The sequence below is a fragment of the Hordeum vulgare genome, chromosome 7H, assembly GCF_904849725.1.
Source record: "Hordeum vulgare subsp. vulgare chromosome 7H, MorexV3_pseudomolecules_assembly, whole genome shotgun sequence".
Classification (NCBI taxonomy): Eukaryota; Viridiplantae; Streptophyta; class Magnoliopsida; order Poales; family Poaceae; genus Hordeum; species Hordeum vulgare.
In genome coordinates, this window is record NC_058524.1 from 372,228,978 (window position 1) to 372,235,806 (window position 6,829).

Here is a 6,829-nt window from a genome sequence, read left to right on the forward strand (position 1 = left end):
GGAGAACTCTTCTACCTCCCCGTCTCTCTTGCTGGATCAAGAAGGCCGAGATCATCGTCGAGCTGTACGTGTGCTGAACGCGGAGGTGCCGTCCGTTCGGTACTAGATCGTGGGACTGATCGCGGGATTGTTCGCGGGGCGGATCGAGGGACGTGAGGACATTCCACTACATCAACCGCGTTCTATAACGCTTCTGCTGTACGGTCTACAAGGGTACGTAGATCACTCATCCCCTTTCGTAGATGGACATCACCATGATAGGTCTTCGTGCGCGTAGGAAAATTTTTGTTTCCCATGCAACGTTCCCCAACAAATTTAGGGTTAGGTAGGTTAATGTTAAATAGGTTATTTGTGTTATTTTTGTGTTATTCAAATTTGTGTTATTATGGTTAGGTAGTTAGTGTTAATTAATATATAGTTGAACTAGTTGATTTAATAAAAGTACTTTATTTTACTATATATACAATTAGTTTATTTTTAGCATATACATTCATTTGACGAATGTTGCTCCCTCTTAGGCCTCCACATCGAGCAAACCTACGAAACGAGGCCCGACTAGAAAGTTGGATGCACGGACGCATTACACCTTTGAGGTGATATTGCCTACGGGCGAACCCAAGCTTCCTAAGAATGCTGCTGACACATTCAAGAAGCAATGCGGAGTTCTCGTTAGGGATCACGTCCCGATCAGCGTTCGAGAGTGGAACAAGCGCAAAGGGGCAGCCGATAGTGACTATGTCGCCGGAAGGTACAAAGATAATCTTTGGAATGATCTCATGTCACATTTCAACCTGCCAGAATGTGAGAATGAAGACGCCGCAAAAAAACTGAGGGCCAAAGTCAAGCAGTGGACTCTAAAGAAGATGGCCGAACTGTTCCGTAGCTGGAAGAAGAAGCTATGGAAAAACTATCTGAAGACAAAGAAAGTGCCAGTATTCGAGGGGTATCTAGCCAAGCAGGCGAATCACTGGAAGGCATTTCAAGAGTACAAGAAGTCAGAAGATGCCAAGACATTATCAGAAAAGAACAAGAAAAATGCTGACAAGAAGAAATATCACCACACGCTGGGGCCAGGGGGCTATGAGACTGCCATCCGAAAGTGGGATAAGAAAGAGCAAGATCTGCTAGCTAAAGGCATCATACCTGAACCACTCCGTGATGAGTGGGAATTGAGAGCAAGAAATTGGTTCCTTGCGCATGGTGGTTCGTACGACGAAGAAACAGGGGACCTCATCTGCAGTGATGGTCTTAGGATACCCAGGGAGAATTGGAAAAAGATAGTGAAAGAAATTAAGGAGGGAAAAAGACAGTTCACTGCAGATAGAGAGAAAGATTTGCTCACACTGATCCTCGACAATGACGAACATGGAGGATGAACGCGAGGCTTCGGTCCTTCTTACCCGTGGTGGCTTGGGTTTTCCACAGACCAAGACACTTACAAAAGCCGAGCAAGAGCAAAGAAGCGACAGCAGGATGAGGAGAATGACAAGTTCAACCAGTTGCTTGCCAGGATTAACAAGCAACAGAAGCAGATTGATGAGCTTAGAGGAGTAGCGCGCCAGGAAGATCCTGCACTCGATATTACCGGCGCCCCATCTAAGCGGAAAAGCAGCGTGGCTGAATCTGAGGCCCCGCCCGACGATGCACGAAGAATGATAGAGGGCGGTCCCGGCTACCCCGTGGATGGAATCAAGGAGTCAACATCATGTGAACTCCATCATAAATTCAAGAACATATCCATGAAGGTGGCCGTCGGACAAGCTTTACCTTCTGGCCCTGATGCACGCTGGCATGGCCGTGAGATTCCAGCTAGCTTTGCTAAAGTCGGGGTGGATGAAATCATGGCGGGGTTTCATGATATGGAGCTCGACATAGCTGGACCTGAAGATGAGAGGACACTCGGAGAAGTACTGGGTGGAGTCATCCTATGGGACAAGAACTACATCAAGCTTCCAGGCTCGGACCCAAGGACAACACCGCCTCCGAGTCGTCGCAGGTCACCTACACCTCCATCACCTCCAAGACCTCCACATGATGACGGCCAGCACAACACGAGTCCATCTCGATCACCGCCGCCGGACTTGGGTCGTCCGTCTCCGCCGCCGTCCGCTCCGAATACTAAGCGGAAGCGTGCCAGTAAGAACGCTTCGTCGATGATTTCTAAGCGACGGAGCTCCCCAAAGCGCAAATTGTCGCCCCTCCCAAAGGTACCTCATGCTAATCTTCCTATCAGACCTTATGATCGTACCATCGAGGAAAACGCCAGGATAGCAAAGGAACATCATGATGCGCAGATGAAAAAGAAGGAACCCGAGCCCCGCCCGGAATACACTGAGAAGCAAATAGCATATGCAAAATACTTCACGATCCTTCCATCACAGTATGACTTACACCATAAGCCTGATGACTATACACGCACATTGCAGAAGGAAGGGCAAAAGAGCAGATCATATGCAAGTGCAAGTGGGAGCAAATCAAGTTCAACTACAAGCAAAACAAGATCAGACATTCCTCAGCTTGGACAACAGGCCAAACAGTCGATCCCACCCCTCAGGGTGTTACCCGAGAATGTTCCCCCTCTGGTGCAGGGGCAAGATTTGGAATTAGCAAAGTGGGCGGATGAATGGGGTATCCCGGTTGAAGACGTTCTGGCTTCCCAAGACGACAGGTTACCCAAGGCTGTGGTAGCCCCTAAGCCACAGTTTTTCATGGGAGCGCCTTTGGTCAGCAAAGATGATCTCCCAACAAATATGCATTACTTGCATACATGGTACTTAAGTGAATCAAAGAATGGGAGAACGATGATCGTGGCGAGTGTCCCACGGGAGTACTACGTCCGCCCCGAAGAAATCCATATCGACTTTGATGAACTCTTCCAGATGTACAATGCCGACGCCCTCGACAAATCGCTTATGAGTTCCTGTTGTCTGTAAGTTTTTCAATTCGTTGTCTACATATAACTTGTTTAGTTATTTCAATTCATTGTCTACATATAACTTGTACTCTATTATGCAGATGAAGATTCTGGAATGTAAAAGTAGGAACATCCTAAATATTGGGTTTATTGACCCAGATAAAATACATATAGCGACGCTAACTGATAAATCCAAGGAGACGGAGGAAAACCTTCTAAGGTTTCTAACAGATCAAAATTTCTCTGACCACATACTGTTTCCATACAACTTCAAGTGAGGGTCTTTACTCTGTTGTGTCCATTCACTTATAAGTGTAATTGATAAGTTACTGACACACACACACACACACACACATGTATATATATATATACATGTGCAACTTCCATTGGATTCTGTTGGGCATTCAAATTGATAAGGGAAGAGTTGATGCCTTTGACCCATTATCGAGACCCTTGGAACAGTTCCAAAGCCTGCAGGACATGCTCCAAGGGTAATTTCAATCATTCTTGCGCTCTATCGGTCTCTTTCGATGATTTTCTGATATATCAATTAATGAAAAACTTATCAAATCATTTTCCTTGTCGGGCAGGGTTTGGAAGCGGTTCAAGTGCGTGACTCCCGGTATCGAGCCTGAGAAGCTGACCTTTAGAGCGGCTCAGGTAAGTAGTAGTATGATATACTTCTATTTTCAATACATTTATGATGCTAGATTATTATTTTGATTATATATATTCTATTCTCGTAAAGTGCGACCAACAGCCACGGGGCGACGCATCTATGCGGATACTATGTTTGCGAGACCATTCGCACGTTTACCTCAAAGCACAAGGATCACAGATACGACGTAAGCAATTAACATTCACACCGACATCATCCTGACCAGCATGGCCGTATGACCTGGTACATCAATGCACCTGGTCAGACGTACCACCTGACGAGAAGGACGGCCAGGCATCTGTAAATAGAGAGTAATGCAGAAGCATTAGAGCTCTGAATGCAAAATTGGGCAGCATAACGGCTGTAAATGCTCAAAAACAAATTTTGAGACAACCCAAAATGAAATAGCGTCACCACTCAACTATCAAGTTCAACTCTCTGATCATCAAACTTACTTCCTGCTTCCTAGGAATAAAAGAAACCCAATATCTCTCGACCCGCAGTCCTATAATCTACCGATCAAAAATCCGAGCCTAGGAGAAGATGAGTAACCTAGTCCTTAATTCCCGGGGAAAAGACGAGGATGACCAGAATAGAATATCTTGAGAAGAGAACAAGAGTGTTACGTTCCCTTCCACAAACAATTCCCTTATATATAACTAAAGCAATTCTAGACTCAACTTCGACCAGTTTGGCTTAGTAATCCTACAGTCAGTCAGGCTCTGATACCAACGCTGTCGGGACCCTGATCCTAAGCCATAGGAATCCAGCCTGTAACACATCGCATCCCTTTGTGGTCTCACGCACGGTTAACTCCACGGCTGCAGCCTTACCTTAGCCGGGACCGTTTGCGTCTTTTGACTCACGTATGCGATAGTGTCGCTAGCATTCCAATGTCAAAGAACCCGGATCGACATGTCTAGTCATAAACCAAAGTGGTAGTCCCGCACAAGGACAGGCATACATGACCCAACAAAGCAGGTGTCGGTCATCAACTAACATAGACGAGTCGTAGCAAGCTACAAGGACTCCATTACGTCACGTGACATTTCCCCAAAGGGGACAGACACAGCAGCTAAGAAGGACATATGCCGGTCAACCAATGTGTCCGGAGCAGTAGCAAACTACCAAGGCTTGTTGGATCACAAAGGGGCATTTCCTTGTAAGGGGTGCTACTAAAGTTCACGACTAGGTATTCGAACCCCATACATATCAAGTACGACACACGTACGCATGGCATACTGATATGTATAGATACATCGATGGCATCACAACATAACCATAAACATACAAGCTTTATTTAAGAGGCTCGGAAGAGCCACACACATAATATTACACATTAAGGGTCTCACGACCCGTAATAGCAGTCACACAATACAAGCCAGCGGAAGAGTTATAAGCTGTCTGGGTACACACAAAGCAACTAGGAGGCACATGGCCTGACTATACTACAGAGCCGACGTAGGGCTAGATCGTAGCTGGGACACCAGCTACTCGTCGTCGTCGATGTCTACGAAGAACCCTCCATTAGGGTCATTAGCAACCTCTGCAAAATTATTAAGCAAACATGAGTACGAAGGTACTCAGCAAGACTTTAGGATGGCTAACTACTCATGCAAGGTATCAAGAAGGTATTGTGGGGTTTCATGCGGGAAGCCAGCATTTGACTCGTGGCTAGACAACTTGCTTTTTGAAATTAGTTTTGACAACTTGATTTCTCGCACACGAGTCCACTAACACCACAACAATACACTATCGTGGAATCATTCCGTCTCCATACGGAAATGCCGTCCACGACACTCACGCTAATCTTGACAATTTTATGAGTAGTCATTGAAATTATCTATGAACAACATATGTCTCCAAGTAGTCCATATCCGCGGACGCGGCTATTCGAATAGATCATAACCCTGCAGGGGTGTACTTCGTCACACACGCTCCCGCCACTTATCGCCATGTGCACGTCATGCACCTCGGCAACCTTCAAGCGGAAGCCCAGCGAGGGAGTCGGCCACGACCGTTAACCACACTAGTACCTAGTCCAGGTTTATCGCCTATCTGAGAGTAACCCGTACGGAAGTCCGGCCGAGGTTTCCGCCACGGCCTCAAACGATGTGCGCAGGGTTCCCAAGCCCACCATCCGGGTGCCACTTGGTACACCGTGCCACTGCCTACCGCATCACGGTCCACCTCTCAGGTCAGCACCATGCACGGCCTCCAGCATTACTATAAACACCAGAAACTACTTGCAACTCCTGGACCGAGTACTACGCGATTAATAGACCGAGCGGGGTCATATTTCAGGGCCCAGCATGTGGTAGTATCCAGTCTTGGATTACATACACGGAACTCAGTTCCTAAGGACGGTTCGAATGAAACAACCCGCCATGTACTCCTACATAGCCTTTCACCGGTACCTTTACCAAATCAAGTTCAACACACGACCTTTGCTCACCGAACACATTCCACATTTCTGTTCATCTCCCAGATGACAGACCATACACAACTCTAAGCATAGCATGCATAGCAGGATAAGGCACATCATAGCTCAAGCATCTACCAGGTATGCTAGGTTGCAAGGTTCGGCTATTTACTGTGACAAGGTTAAGTCATGCAAAGGAAGTGGGTCCAACTATCGTGGCAAAAGGAGTTGTAGCATTTGATCCTAATGCATTAAATAGGTGCAGGAGCAAGAACATAGGTGTTATCGGGATGATCAAAAGAGGGTGCTTTCCTTGTTGCTCAGAGGAGGAACGATATCCGTCGGACGGATATTCGGTGGAATCCGGGGGTGCGGAGCCTACCGAAATGAACGGCAACATTCAATAACAATCATATGCAATCAAAATGATGCATGAGCATGGCATGATAATGCAAAGTGATAAGTTATTATAATCAAGATGTTTTGGGTTTAGAGTTGATTTGAATCACATTCGAATAGCAATTCAAACGGGTATTCCCGGATACCGGTTTAATTGATTCGACCTGATGCTCAGATCAACCTAATGTTAACATGCATGAAATGTCATGTTATGGTACTGATTTACCTCTAGGGCAGTGTGTGATCATTGTATTTATAATGAAATTTGGATATTGTTGCAAATTCCATTTATAAAGTGATTAAAAGAATTGAATTATTCCTTATTTCACAATTTAGGGTTCTGTAACTTTTTCAAACATAGTTGAAAATAGCATAATCAGAATCCTTGAATTTTTCTGATACTCTTTCATATATAAATTATTTTCATTGGAGTTAC